The 16645-nt window shown below is 40.8% G+C and overlaps 1 protein-coding gene across 2 annotated transcripts in view; it reads right to left on the reverse strand.

Moving 5' to 3' along the window:
• Window positions 1-16645, reverse strand: part of LOC134349438 (ephrin-B2-like) — a 53798-nt gene that overhangs the window by 10639 nt on the left and 26514 nt on the right. The gene's annotated exons all lie outside the window — the stretch shown is intronic.

Consider the following 16645-nt stretch of genomic DNA (forward strand, 5'->3'; position numbering starts at 1 on the left):
TCTCAACATATGATAGTTTAACAGGAATTTTCCATTACATTGTGCCATTCAAATTTTTAGCATCTCTTAAAGTGCTTGACATCAAATACTTTTTAAATGCATTCATTGCCCTAATATTGCAAATAAAAGGAAGCGGCTTAATGCATAGAACTGAAACAGTTAGATAATTTTCTTTCAGTTTTCTGTTTACAAGCTAAATGTTGGCCAGTGCACTGGGGAAGGCTGCCCTGCTCATCTTGGAATGATACCATGGGATCTCTTCCCTGAGAGAACAACAGAATCTTACCGTATTAGCAACAACACAAGTACCAAACACACCATTAAGTGTATAATGCAGGCAAGGGTGTTCGTGGGCCTGACAGTGTAAATCTCCTAGATTAATGCATACAGTTGAAATTACAACTTTGCAGACCACCTGGGGCTAATAAACACGTCTATTTATGTGGATTAATTTTTCTACCAATACAGGAACTCCTCCAAGGCACCATATCACTGTTTACTGCTTAAACGAAAAATGAACACTCAAATAAAACATTTATGGGCTTTAAAAGATCAAATTATTCTATAGATCAAAATTTCCCATTAACCAAATGACCTAAAAAACTCACGTGTGCAGTGTTGTGTTGCCTTTTCTATCAGTGTTGGCCCATTTACTAGTGAAGCTAAACAAATGCTGAACAATTCTTCACAGCTGCATCTCTGTGAACACTGCCCACCATTGCAAACTGTGTGCATGTGACGAGGCCACTGAAATACAATAATGAAGCTACAATGAATCCTCTTTACAAAGCTGGTGGGAGAGTAACATCCATTCCCACTTGATGACAGCTCAACTCTCCCCACCAATCACCAGCGATGAACTTCAAAAATGCCTTTTGGGTCAATGTGGCATTAAATTAATTTTGGGATAACTGAGAAGAGGGACATTCTTAACTAAGGATCAACTACATCAACCAAGCCATTCAAGGCTATATCTACTTAGTTAAGAATTAAAATTGAAAACTTACAATTCACCCTTAAATGGGAACAAGAGTTCAGTAATATCTGAAGGAAAATGACATGAATCATGACAGACCTTACAGCTCAGTTCAAAAATAGTTAATATAAAGGATATAGAATTGAAAAATATGCGATTATCATTTTTAATCTAGATTGGTTCTCAAGGTTGTTGTGGCTGGGAGTGGTAGGGAGGATAAGTTCCTCTACCTACACAACGCTCCCAATGGTGTGTGTCTCAAATAGCCTCTGACAACCAAGTCCAGCTCCTGGCCTTCACATGAGGCTTAGCTACTCAGCCCAATGGAACAGTTTCTACTGAGAGGAGAAGGGGCAAAGGTGGGTTACTGGCTTCTTAAAACCTGTCACTTTAGACAGATGGGGTTCAGCATCCATGGTTGGCAGCTCATCTAGAAGACGGAAAACTCTGATCTCAAACCTCCGCTGCCTTGTGGCTGTATCCACTCATGGGGAAGGTTTCGGGAGTAAACCCCAAAGGGAAAGTCCAGAGCTGGAGTCCCTAAGGCAGTCCTACGTTGAGTTTAACACTGACTCACAACTGTTGCGACACTGCTGGTGCCGAACTATATCGGTCTCTATCATTCCTTTGGGTTCATCAGATGTGTGGAGAGGGGGAGCTTGCTACATGGTCAACAGCTTGCTCTCCATATCGTACTGCCCAGGCTTGCAGATCTAGACAGCTAAAACACAACATCCCCGATCAACGGAGGCCTCACAATTTTGAATATTACATGTAGCTTCTTTCTGATTTAAAATTTGCTGACTCTCGAGTTATATTGTGGGAACCTTCTGTGTAAACACTTAATCAGACTGTCTGAAATTCTTTTACTGCAGACTTTCGCTGAGCCAAATGTCTTATCACAAACACAAATTACAGACTTCACTGTAATTTCTTGTAAGTTGCTAATCAGCTTCTTACTTCAGGTTTTCTTCTTTGTTCCCTCCCACGTCTCCCCACGCCTCTCTCACTACCTGCTTTTCCCAAGTAATGACTATTGGGAAATTCTGGTCCCTTTCTCTCGCTGTTCCAGTAACACCACCCAGGCTGGACGGTAGTCAGTGCCTTGATCTGCACGTTATTTGTTAGCTCTGAACCAGGCTCAGGCACAGGACGTGGCCTGCTCAACATGTCCACATGCAAAGCAGCCACCTCAGCAAGACAACTTGAATGTACCACATTCAAAATTCATGAAAATTTAATTGCCCAATGTGACAGAAGTCAAGCAACAAAGCCATCAGCAATCTACAAATAACAATCTCATTTAATTCTCTCTGTTTGCTGAGATGGTGATGTTTTCTCAGTTCTGGGGTGGGAGGGTTTTTGTAAATGGGGTGGATTCAAACCTTGCATTGGAGAAATAATAAAAAAAACATGTTTTCTGGAAGTAATCTGACTCTCCTCACTGGCTTCACACTGCAATGTTGTCCACAGGGGTGCTGAGGGAATTATTTGAAAAATTAATGGAGACTGTTTAACCGTTGCCTCAGATATGTGACAACATGGGCTCAAGGTATGACCAAAGCTGGGCTCTGTGCTTGGTAATGCAGACAAATCATCCAGGATACCAGCTTCATCTCAGCAGTATTTTGAAAGGTGTGTATGTGTGTCCGTCTGTGTCCATCCCTGTGTGTGCACGTCCATGCACGTGTCCGTGTCCGCGTGTGTGTGTGCGCGCGCCCGTGTCCCACTCAAATACAGGAGCAAGTGCAAAGTATTCCCAACAGACCATTGTTTTGTAAGAGACTGACTGCTAATTAAACATCATCTGTACCCCTCCCTTTTAAGTTCAGTTTCTCAGCCTTTCAGCAGTAACCTGCTCCCACATCAACAGTTTAACTGTTTTAGAAAGAAAAGTTATCTATGGATTTGAATTTTAAATCCCCAGTAAATCCTTACATAGCATTTCCAAAGCAAAATAGCACATTCATAGAAAAATCAATTGGCTTTTCAAGGCAATTCCATATTTCAGAGACCTGGCAGCAGCACTGCACATTCAGACAGACAAAATAAACTTGTACCAGTTTGCCATCATAAATCCTTCAACTGCGTAATTCTTTCAGCAACATTATGGGAAGCTATCAGTTGTAAAAGACAGTACTATAGTACACTTGAAATCCCAAAATAACATCTCAGTATTTCTGCAATACAGCATTCACAACACAAACTGCTTAATGTAAGATTTGCAGGCGGAGGGCTTGGCCTGCTCATCCAACTAAATCCCTAAAGTTTCTCATCGGTAAGACCATGTTAAGAGGTTAGAAAAGCTAAGTAGCAGTACAATTCTACTCCACAGAGTTAAGTTTTTAATCAATAAATCAAAACCCAACGGTGTTATGTGAGTGGAGAAAAATACTGTATAATAACAGCTCGCAACGTTAACTGAAGGAAATCCGACAATCAAGTAGGCCCACAACAGACTGAGCCATGACAGTGTTAAAACTAAGAAAGCATGCTGCTGCAAAGACAACGGAACTGATCTAAACCAATAACAGTAACGTGCTTCTGGTCAGATTGCACCACTTTGCACTGTAACGGTGCTGCTGGTCTACGCAAGGGTTGAATGAATTGAGGAGAAGTGCTAGAGTCGGTGGGGGAGGGGAAGGGAGGTTCATTGTGATGGAGAGAAGGAAGGATGCGTTTTACATCATAATTCCAATGAGAACAATATTACTGCCGGCTTCTTACTCTTTATCTAGCTGTTGCACCTGTCAGAAACTGCAACAACTCCAGCTGCTGTTATAAGGTTCCTGTCAAAATGGTACACAATTTTAAAATGAGATGATTATATGAATTAATGAACAGAAAGGGAACAGGCTTATACAAATGCCACTCTTGAATTCTCCCCATCCCCAATGGAAAGCAAGTAATATCACATTTTAAAACATCTTCATTTGATTACTGTATTATTATTCTGCTTCTCCGGAGACTGCTTCATAAACTAACTGCACTACATGTACACTTGGCTATCTGGGCTTTCAGGTCAGCAGAGCTCTTTAATCACTGGGTGAATAAAGTTTTAGATTTTGTGCCTGAAACCTTGCTTTCACTGTCAGCAATCTGAGGAACCTGGGCCGACCCAATCCCCACTTCATTTCCAAAATCCCTGCAACACAAAATAATTTCTACTTGACTCAGATTAGTCAGGATGTTGCATCTGCAACTTTTACACCACTGCAGGCTCAGCTGTAAAGCAGGCCTCCATTTTCCTGCAGCTTGCTGGTCAATGCCAGGTGCATTACTTGAATTCAGCGTGGCTCGGCCAATTATTAAAGGTCATGATCCAGAGATTTCAAAACTGAAATATGGTGAAGAGCTTCTCACACTCCCTTCAAAAAAAATTGCGGGGGAGCACTTGTTTTCTATCAGAATGAATCAGCAGCTCAAGCTAATTCGCAGTAGAAAATTAAAAGGGGGAGGGAGAGGGTAAAATAATTCAATGGAGATAGTCTGCATTCCAAAGCTTAATTTCTTAATAAAAAAAGACTTCTGAAAGTCCAGCTGCAGAGCCAGCTGTGGAAATCTGTGCTTTTTACTTTCTGAAGTGCAGAAAGAATCTACTCTATGGGATACTGACACTTAATCAGAAGGTGAATGGATTGCACGCTGACAATTTTTTGTGTTTTTGCCTTCTGAAACTGACGTTCGATTAACTTTCCCCACGCAGATTTTTGGAGCATTTGTATCTCTTGTCTTATAAACCTAACACGTACACAGCGAGATGGCTGCACTCTGCCACAGGCCTTAGCTTTGCCTCAATGGAGAATCAATAGGATTATAATCAATCCCTACTCCAGAGGCAGGAGTAACAAACTCAGGCTGTTACTGTAGTCCTGGCTGAGTACTGTACAGATAAAAGCCCCACCTTGCAATTAAGCCAGGGCACTGGCTGCTCTCTCAGGTAAATACCAAAGATCAAGTGTCACTCTGAGAAAAGCAGGCCATTTTTTTCCATTAGTTTATCCAACATCAATCCCTCAACTTTCTCATTATCCTCCAGCTATTTTTGGGAGCTTGTGCACAAATTGGTTTCTAGATCTCATATGTTACACTTCAAAGAAAAGTACATCATTGGTACATTAATGTGAACTTTAAATACAAGTGCTAATTTTTCCCACACACATTGTATCCCGTTCTCTCTTCACTATAGATACTTTATGGATCAAGACATCGCCTCTTCTCCACTGGAACATGCACTGATGTGCATTTGCCAATAGTCAATTACAGCCTGCTGAAATGCTGGACAATATCTATCCAGCTGTTAGCCACATGCTGCTGATCTGACTAAAGTTCTTTGGATGTGTTAATATGATGGTGCCACATCTAGTTGGATTTAATCTTACAAAGTACTGCCTCACATCACAACAGATGACAATCTAAACCAGTGAACCATTATTCTAAATTTAAACCCTTGGGAAGTGTTGTACATAAAAATATTTTAACATATAAATGTGATTTAGATAAACATTATACACTGCAAGTAAAACATTTCAAACACAAGATTGCCAAGCATAACAGAGAATCCTGGAAACACTCAGTATATCAGGACAAAGAAATAATTAGTCTGAGACTCTACAAAAGTTTTTGGACCAGACACATTAACTGTTTCTCTTTCCACAGCTGCTGTCTGATTCACCAAATGTTTCGATAATTTTCAGACTTGCACTGCCTGCAGTGTTGTTTTCTTCACTTTGCTACCAAAAACAGAGACTTCAGTTTTATTCTCCTTCTGTATCATCTATGCTTTATTTCACAAAACATTCCAAGTATATAGTCATAGAAATGTACAGCACAGATACATGCCCTTCAGCCCATCTAATCTGTGCTGAACCATTGAAACTGCCTACTCCTATCAACCTGCACCGGGACCATAGCCGTCCCATCCATGCCCAGTTACTTCCTTGTTCTCTGAACAAGACTCAGGGGCCGCTATCTTCTGTCAGCTCTTCAGATAAGTAACACAGTGGCGAATTCAGAACAGTAGAATAGCAGTTCACATGTTCACCTTTCAAACGCCACTAGAACATCGCAGCGAAAATGTCACGTCTTGTAAGCCTCAGCCTGGAAACAGAGAGATCTGAAACAATGCATAGAAACATAGAAACATAGAAAATAGGTGCAGGAGTAGGCCATTCGGCCCTTCGAGCCTGCACCGCCATTTATTATGATCATGGCTGATCATCCAACTCAGAACCCAGCCTTCCCTCCATACCCCCGACCCCTGTAGCCACAAGGGCCATATCCAACTTCCTTTTAAACATAGCTAATGAACTGGCCTCAACAGTTTGCTGTGGCAGAGAATTCCACAGATTCACCACTCTCTGTGTGAAGAAGTTTTTCCTAACCTCGGTCCTAAAAGGCTTCCCCTCTATCCTCAAACTGTGACCCCTCGTTCTAGACCTCCCCAACATCGGGAACAATCTTCCCGCATCTAGCCTATCCAATCCCTTTAGGATCTTATACGTTTCAATCAGATCCCCCATCAATCTTCTAAATTCCAACGAGTACAAGCCCAGTTCATCCAGTCTTTCTTCATATGAAAGACCTGCCATCCCAGGAATCAATCTGGTGAACCTTCTTTGTACTCCCTCTATGGCAAAGATGTCTTTCCTCAGATTAGGGGACCAAAACTGCACACAATACTCCAGGTGTGGTCTCACCAAGGCCTTGTACAACTGCAGTAGTACCTCCCTGCTCCTGTACTCGAATCCTCTCGCTATAAATGCCAGCATACCGTTCGCCTTTTTCACCGCCTGCTGTACCTGCATGCCCACTTTCAATGACTGGTGTATAATGACACCCAGGTCTCGTTGCACCTCCCCTTTTCCTAATCGGCCACCATTCAGATAATAATCTGTTTTCCTATTTTTGCCACCAAAGTGGATAACTTCACATTTATCCACATTAAATTGCATCTGCCATGAGTTTGCCCACTCACCCAACCTATCCAAGTCACCCTGCATCCTCTTAGCATCCTCCTCACTGCTAACACTGCCACCCAGCTTTGTGTCATCCGCAAACTTGGAGATGCTGCATTTAATTCCCTCATCCAAGTCATTAATATATATTGTAAACAACTGGGGTCCCAGCACTGAACCTTGCGGTACCCCACTAGTCACCGCCTGCCATTCTGAAAAGGTCCCGTTTATTCCCACTCTTTGCAGGAAGCTAGTGAAAGCCTCCTCCTTCTTTAACTGCTCATCCAGTACTGAAAGATAAACAACCAGCGTGCTAAAGCTGTTGAGGCCAAGTTGGAATACGTACCCTGGGATGGTAACTTATGGATCAATCTACGTACATTCAGCTCAAGCTCTCCATTCATTGCCATGATTTTGCAGACCAGGTAGCCTTGGCACATTAATTCCAGCTTCAGTTCGAAAGTTAGAAGCCTCTGACAATGAATGCTATCAGTAGATGAAACCAGTGGTTGATACCATTCTGAAGAGCTGCAGCAATACATGGGCAGAGTGGATGCATTGTTGTACTGGTGGTAAAGGAGAGAAGAGAAATCCTCGTCCTGCAGAGGGCCTAAAGACAGCAAGCCATCACCTTCCAATGTTAATTAAAATAATGCAACCTCATGGACATCTGATGCAATGGTACAAGAGATCCCATGATCTCATATCAGGGGTCAAGGTCTAAAGGTGCATGCTGCAAAGATCACAACATCCCCACCAGAACTGCTATCAACTGGGACTCAAACTCACATTAATGTTCTCTACCGAGCTCCACACACTTGCCGCTCTTTGGAGCTTCACATTGTTTAACGCTTCAATGCACTGCCCACTATGCAACCACAATATCTTCCAGATACACAGTGCAGTATTCACCAAACACATCACCTTCAGTTGGTAAAACTTCCACCTCTCAGTCAAAACTTTTTTTAAAATTCAAGCTCTATTCGAGAGGCTCAGGTGGAAAAATTAAGATTGATTCAGAATTTAGTACTAGGCAAGGATTTCTCCTTTGAAATGCTGCCTTTCAGATGAGGCGTTAAACCAAGGTCTTGCCTTTTCTCTCAAGATGTAAACGACCCCTTTACATAGTTTAAAGATTAACCCCTGGTGATTCCTCCACCAGCTTTTCCAAAACAGAGGCTAAATTTCATCCATGATCTAACAGAATCTGCACATTGTACTTCACTTTGATATGAAGCTGATTAATACATTGAGAACCATTAAAGTATGAATATCTCCTGTTTATGGGAATTTTCTGTGCTAGGAGCTAGGATTAGTAGCCTTTTCTGCGATGATACAGCAAATTACTTAATTATGAAGTGTAAAAGATGTTGGGACATTTGAAATAGATGGGAATAGCATTCTTTAAATGCAAATCCACTTACTCTTCATTCTCAAATCAATATGAACAGCACAGGGAATACAGAATGAAATCTTTGGCAGGCTCTGGGAGGACTATGTGCAATGTCATAGAGACAGACCAGCTCCAACCTTACATTAGGCTTTGTACAGAAATAAATCCCATTTGTTTTCAGCCTAATGAGCAGCTCGGTCTTAAAACTTGCTGATGACTATCAATATCACACAGCACCCCGAGCCAATGCTTTAGCCTCCACTCAACACACTGGAAATTCATTCGTCTGCCATACCCGTTCAAACTCCAAGCCCAGCATCTGCATCTGCTATTATGGGTTTAGATACCAATGTTCAAAGAGGCTTTTTCAGTGTGCTCCGGCATTCTAGAATTCTATTCTTCAGCAAAACACTGCGCAAGGACTGACAGCACATTGGCTTGAATGAGGACTGGTTTTCGGCAGCACAGATCTGCCAGCCTCTCTGAGTAGTTATGTTCCAGATCCTGCCACTGCTACCCCTGCCTGTGCCAGAGTTGCCGTTTCCCAGCCACCCAGCCCAGAGATGAGGCAGCCTGATGCTAGGCCTTCTTGACCTAAAAGTGTTGGGGTGGATTTATTATCCAAGGCTATCAAAGTCCTTTTCAGGACAAGTTCCTTCCGGTGAAGGAGCTCAGAGTTAGAAAACTAGGCCAGATGAAACACTGCAGTTAGACCAACAATACTGAAGCACCAGCATCCTGGGTTCCATCCCACCGCTCTCTGTAAGGAGTTTGTACATTCGCCCCACGGCCGTGCCGGTTTCCTCCCACATTCCAAAGATTATGTGGGTTGACTGGCCACGTGTGTGTCACTGGGTGGCAAGAACTCATTTTTGCCAGAAGAGCCTGCAACCATGCTGTATCTCTAAAAGAAACACAACTTCTAAGTTATCTCGGAAGGTAGATGCTCAAGTTTTGTGTGGTCCTTGACACAGGTGGAAGTATAAATTGGGATTTTGATTTAGTGTTTGCATTGTCATTTGCCTACATTGCCCACTTCCCCAGCGTGCAAACAAAGACACATGCATTCACATCGGCAACAAACTGAGCCCTTAGCATCAGCGTTGTTTCACAGGAATGAAATGAAAAAACATATAATTTAAAATACTGCATTGCTATTGTGGAAGAGCAAAATCCCAACTGATTATTTTTCTATTTAAGTCTGAAAACAGCTCAGTGATAACATCCTCTAACTGCTGTTTTTATTTACTTCTCTGGGACAACTTAGAAAAAGAAAAGTCCATCTCAATTTGCCAAGAATTCTGTACCTAATAGTTAGTATTTCATTAATCATTAGTCCTGCTCATAAGTCAACCTAATGGCACAGATCAGTGGTTGATGGGTTTTTGATTTATCAAATTGACTTATAGATCATAGAGCAAATGTAAAACCACATTTATTTATCTAACATCAGCTGCTCATGACATCTCAAGGACAATACACCAGCTTTTTAAGCAGAAAGCAATGTTCACACGGAAGGTTGAAATAAATTGAATGTAACATTTAAGCTTGCTGCAACAAGGAGTAGGAATGACAAGGGCTCCTCCCCCAAAAATCCCTCCTTTGTAAAGCAGACTGTGGAAAAAGGGCCCATTGAACTGCACCACTTGTAATCCCTATTCAGTTTTTCTTGATGAATAAAGAAAACACAGTTCTTTGTACTCTGTATGTTCCACAAAATGCACTCTTGTTTGGTCTGCGATGATGTAAAAATAATTTTATAGGAACTGGGACTAGACATGGAGTAACTGGATTACACAGCACAGATGAACTGTTGAATGCTGAAGAATACCAAAAGGAATATAAGCCGTCTTGGTGGCAAAAACAACCAGGGACCTATTCACCACCGGCAGAAGTGCAGAAAACACAAATGAGTGCCATTTCTAGTTTAAACCTTTCCACTAATTAGCATGTATCTAATAAAACATCTACCAGCAGTGAATCCGATGTTTTAACCCCCTAAATTAGTTATGCTACATTCAAATGTCAGTATTATTATTATGTGCTTTCTTTAGTTATGACACTTGATAACTGTCATAAATTGGAATTGATCCAATTTTATGCCTTTTAAGAAAGTTCTTTTTTTACACTACATCTGGGAACGCTTTTGTATTTCAAAGTAGCATCGCATTAAAAATTTTCATCAGATATGAAAAACTTCCTGCAGTTATATAAAAGAAAATAAGGTGACTAAATGGACTGAAGATTTTCCAGCGCTTGTATGTGTCGAAGAGACACCACAGTGCCTTTAACACAGTGGGTCGCTTGACATGGGCAATTTGATTTGTCTAGCTAACAGAAAGGTCACTGCCATGTCAAGTTTTATGCAGTCGCCTCTCTCCATCTGGGGGATTTCTGTATACTGTGAAACAAAAGCATGGTGGGTGCCTATGAATATTCCTAACACTGGCAAGTTTTTTTTAATCAGCTCACAAAGATTAACCTTCTATTGGTAAGCATGAGAATATAGTATTCACCTCCCCCACACCCTTCATCAATAAGGCCACTTATCTGAAATGGAAGCAACAAGCTCTACTGTCATTGTCCCACATTATGCCCAAGTCCTTCAAGGACGACAAGGAATTCTTTAAACTCGAGTGTCTTGATTGAATGAGCACAGATTCTAGGAGCCACAATTGTCTTCCAAAATGTGAGCTTCAAAGGTTGCCCGCGGCAAAGAGAAAGTGTGCGAGAAGGACACTAGCCACTTCCCATGCCTTTAACGACTCTCCTGTATCTGCCACTGCTCTCAAGACGGATCAAATGCGACCAGCCATTACAGATTGACAATATTTTCACTGTGGTAAAGGAGTTTGGACTTCTGAAATTAAAAAGTAATGGTACTTCACAGCTCAAAAGCATTGTTTGGATTCTTCCTTTTTGTGTTTTGTTGGTTTGCAAACAGCACCACCTTCCCAAATGAGGGACAAGGAGTCCCTGAAACCAATCATCTTTTACATAAATAGTGAATGCAAACATAATTACTATAGGAATTCAAATAACAACCAACATGTCATTTAAAACTCTACAACATAATTTTAAAATCCAAGACTGAAATTAGCCCTTATGATGATCTCTGCTAAAACTGCAGGGATGGGTAATCTACGTAAGAGCCCTATGGATCCCCCAAGGAGACCTGTACCATTTGCAGTTCTCCCTGTGAGCCCTGTATGGTACAGGAATTTTGAACTGGCGCTGAAACAGAGGTACAAGTCTCAGTTTAATTTACTCTAAAGTTAAGTGTCAAAAAAAAGAGCCACAAGCTGGAACATTCTGTACAGCATTTTCACAGGAAGTCAGCCAACATCACTAAGGGTACTGGGTCACATGTAGTATGTGAACAGTGGAATTTTAAGCTAAGAGTATTATTCCACAGTCTGTGACATCACATATGCAGGTCTAGCACCCCTTTCTGAAATTCTAAAATTCAAAAACCTCCAAAATCTGAAATTCTTTTCGGCATTGACGTGACATCACAAATGGAAAATTCCACAGGGTGCTGGGAGTGTTCCCAAGCGATGAGCAGGTCTCTACACACCACAGACAGTTTTGAGAAGTGACCTCACGTAGCTACTGGACAGAAGTTAATGAAAAATAGAAAAACACTGCATAAAGCAAAAAATGAAGACAACCTTCAGCTATGCTCCCTCCACTTGATGTTTAATTCAGAGCTTTAGATTTTCTATCAGCAGTTGGATGGTGTTTTACCCATGACACGTGTTCTTTCTGTGCCAAATATTGTCTGTCACAAAACTGGTCAGGAGAGCCTTTCATTCCAATCTATCCTCCAGTGTCTGGGTTAAATTCCCTGAGCCCTCTGAGTTCTGCTAGATGAAACGGGAGCAGTGGGAGGGAGGGTTGAGGGCAATACTATTTCCTGCATTCATGCACTGTCTCCAGGCCGGCTACAGACCACACCAGCTCAGGAAATGCAGGGTTCCACACTCTAAGCTGCTCCACGCTGGCAGGAAGAAGGCTGTAAGAGGGAGAAGAGCCAAGATACAAGGAAAATATTACAATTAAATCCACATACAGCAAATTACAAGTATGGAATTCTAATTATTGTGCAAGCAATACATTTGTTGGCTGAAAAGGCTAACAGTTTCCTGTAAAATGAGCTCATTACACAAGAGCAATCTTGATGCAGTAATGGTTGCTGTCATAGCCTTGTACGCTGTGTTAGCGCAGATCAAATTCAGTATTTCTTACTTGATATCATTGAGTCATCAGTTGAGGCTTAGGGTCAACTCATCCATGCCAGCCAGGGTGCCTTCGTGACCTAGTCCCACATCTCTTGAAACCTCTTGTATCCAGGTCCCTGTCCGAAGGTCTTTCAAGTGATGTAACCATACTCACCTAGACCACTTCTTATGATAGTTTACCCTCTGTCTGAAAAAAACATGCCCCTCTTTTTCCCCCTCTCACTGTAAACGTAAGCCCTCTAATTCTGCCTTTGGAAGAACACTGTGACCACCCACTTTATCTGTGCTCTTCGTGACTTTGCAAAGTTGTATATCGTCAGTTCTCAGCATCTTTCACTCCAAGCCTAGCCAGCCTCTCCTCATAAATTCATAAGGATGCCTGCAGCCCTGGCGGCATCTTTGTGAACCTTTCCTGCACCTTCAAGCGGAATCATACCCGTCCTGTTGTACAGTAACCAGAATGCACACAAAATTCAGGATGCACTCACTCATGTCATACGCAGCTGCAACACAACACCACCATCCCTGTACTGAATGTCCTGTGCGACAAAGGCAAGCGTGCTTATGTGCCTTCTTTGCTCCTTTGCAACCTCATTTCATATGGACCAACTGTTCTTAAATTAACAAGAATATGCTCAGATACCTCAGGGCCACTGTGTGTCTGAAAGTGTCAAAGACTCAGTCAGAGTATGTGTGAGATCATCAGTTAATCCTAATTGTTATGACCTAAAACTCCAAATTGCACCTGTTCATGAAAAGTTTCAACTTTCATTTAGTTGATTAATCAAAAATATGTAGTTTGAACTTAAAGAATTACAATTGCAAAAACTATTCACACCATGCATTTCCTTTTATAGATATTCATATTTTTGAGCTTCCTGCCAATTTAGAGACTGATTTCCTTCCATTTTGAATTAATCCCCTGACTGACTGCTGATTTCCAGTGATGATTGTTATGTAAAGGTCAATGGCGCTACATCTTTGACTATTATTTGAGCTAACTATTTAAAGAAATCTTTCTCAACTAAAGAGCGCAGTCACACCGCAATATACTCGCTTTTCCTATTGCTGCTGTTTCAGGTGGAGGTATTGCCATGTTTAAGACAAACAGGTTAAATAGTGGTCAAGTTCATTTCGATAAGCATGTTGAACATTTCCAACAGCACAAGTACCTTCGGAACATTTCTGCCATTTTAAAGTACAGGAGCTATCATTTAATGGTACCGTACCATGCGTTAAAAAAAATATTGTGATCCGATAATATATGGGATTCTAGATTTGAAATGGCAAAAGGAGAGGCCATTAAAGGGTTAATAGAAAATGATTCAGGAGCATTAAAATGAGCCCTTTTCAATCCAATGGCTTTCACTGCCGAAAATGGTCCAATCGCAAGCACACGCAATGATATTAATGACCCAATGACTGCCCTGCAGGCTTCAGTCAGGCAGAATGTACTGTTTTAAGCAGGAGGTCATCGCTTGGTTAGTCGATGTCTACATTCACTGAGATAATGCCAACTGACAGTTTGAAGTACAATGTAACTAATGAGAAAAAACACCACTCTGCAGCACAATGGCTGGTTTTAAAACTATGATATACATGAAGCTATTTGGTTTGACTACAAACAGCACTCCAGCAAACTTAATAAAGGGCCACAGTCAGGTTGTGCCCCACTGATGAACCTTACTGATCTACAAGAAGAATCTTTACTTGGTAAGAATCTGCAGCAATTTTCCACTTGTCTGCTTTAATAAAACATCTGTTTGTCATGCATTTTTAGATCAAAGGCAACAATATGATGTTTGCAAAACACCATCTTTCATTGATATCATGTGGCTGCCTTTATGCTGAAGTTAACAGGATTACATTTGCATTTACCAAATTTCTACATTGCCTTCATGAGTGGGTGTACGAAGCAACAGCCACCCTCAACAACAAAGGAGAATCACCATATGCATCTGCACAATACACAACTGTTATGGATCACCAGCGGAGGCCTATATGAGGGTCAGCAGGTTTTTCTTCATGCTGTAGTATTGTCAGCCATTGCTTTCACATGGCTCTGAGTTCAGAAGCTGCAAGTTCAATTTCACTCCAGAAATCAGAGCAGCTATCTTTCAGGTGAGATGTCGGACCAATGTTCTTTCTGGGAACTTTCATTTAAGAGGCAATCATTGAAAAAGAACAGGCAAATTCTTCCCAATATCCAAGCCAATGCACCCAGAACCAATAGCCATTGATTAGTTATGGATGTGGGGTTTTGCTGTGTACAGTGCACTCTGGTTAATTGGGACACATCAGAACCAGTACATTTTGGCCCAATTAAGTGGCTGCCCTAATTAGCCAAAGTTTCATTTCATAGTTAAAAAGGTACTTTAAAAAGGCAAACTATCATCTAACGGTGTAAAAAAAATGTATTTAAATGAAGTACAGAACAAGTTAGAACACTACCAATACAACTACAGTACTACAAAACTGAATTAGTTCTCTATAGTTATCGACGGATGATGCAATTGTCATAATACGCTGCTGTGTTCTTTTGATTGACTGTAAATGAATAAAATCAGTGCATCACCCAGTGCAGACAGTGATGCCTTCAATAAATTTTTGACCATTACATCCTCCAAATTTTCATTTTCAATTGTGACATTAAAAGTGATTGTCAATCCTTCAAATTCTTTGTAATAATGAAATGGTTTTCACTCCTGGCCATTTCTACCACTTCCACACGTGAATGCTTGACATTGCAGTGAGCAAAACAGTTCTCAGTTGTCTTACTGCTTATTTCTCTCCAACTATCAGTGACCAAAATCACTGCTTTTTTTTTAAAACACAAGCTCACACAACTATTTTAAAACACTATTTAAAACCTACTCATTCTAAGCATGCTGTAGTGTCTAACGACCATGCAAGTCTGACACTGTTAGAAACTATTTAGCAACAGTCTCCTGTCCCAATTAAGTGGCATAGAGTCCCAAATAAATTATGAGACTGCTGGCTATTTTCTCGATTAGTTTTTGTTGTCTCAAACAAGTGGCTGTCGTGATTAACCGATGGACCAATTATCCAGAATGCACAAAATTAATTGTAGCAAATAGCCAACATTACAACAGTAAGTACTCTTCAATTAGCTATAAGTTGTTTTGTTAATGTCCTGACACTGAAAATGTGACACAAGTACATGTCTTTCCTTCTGCGTTTTCTCATTTTTGCACTTAGTTTTCAGGTGCACTGGCAGACATCAATCTAATTAATATCACTGAATTTCAAATGCAGTAAATTACATTAAAATCTACTTACAAGAACAATTTAATTAATACCTAGATTGTTTCTATTATTAAGTGTTAATGAACTTTGTGTTAGCACAACAATTTCTACTTAAAGTTTTCTGGCCATTCTTAATAAAAGTTCCTGTTGTAAGCCCATTAGGCCAAATGAGCAGTCTGCACATCATGTAAAGGACAACGCTATCATATTGCGACCCAAAGGTATGCTTTTAAATCCTCTTATGTGTAAGACGATAGCTTCAAGTTTCATCTTGTTGAATGCCAAAACCTCTGTTTCTGAGACAAATTTAGGATTATTTCTCATAATTTTTGGAGAAGTTTTGGATGGTTTGCTCTTGCCAGAAGCCATCACCAAGATTCAAATTTTAGAGTCGGGCCTAACTCCCAGGTTTGGCTTTTTGCAGCCACTTGGACATATCTAATTAAGTCAGACACTATCAGACACCACATTTACAGAGAACACTTCAGAACACTGAATGCTGTCATAGCGAGTAATCATAATCCAACTGTAAACTGAACTAATGAGATTTACTTGTTGACCCAAAACATTTGCATATTCTCTCATTTCTAGCCCCCAAGTCAGAAGCACGTCCTATCAGAGAACAAAAGAATTGCAAATTAAGTAGGTGCGCTAACGACAAGACTGGGCAACTCCAAAGGAAATTTTCGTAGTTTTACCCTTTTTTTGCAAGCTGTAAACAAGTCCAACCAAGCTTTTCAAACCTACTTGCTATATAATTGTTTTATATACAAATTTATAATTGATTGGAAAAACAGATGAAACTCACCAG

The sequence above is a fragment of the Mobula hypostoma genome, chromosome 7 (genome assembly GCF_963921235.1).
Source record: "Mobula hypostoma chromosome 7, sMobHyp1.1, whole genome shotgun sequence".
Lineage (NCBI taxonomy): Eukaryota > Metazoa > Chordata > Chondrichthyes > Myliobatiformes > Myliobatidae > Mobula > Mobula hypostoma.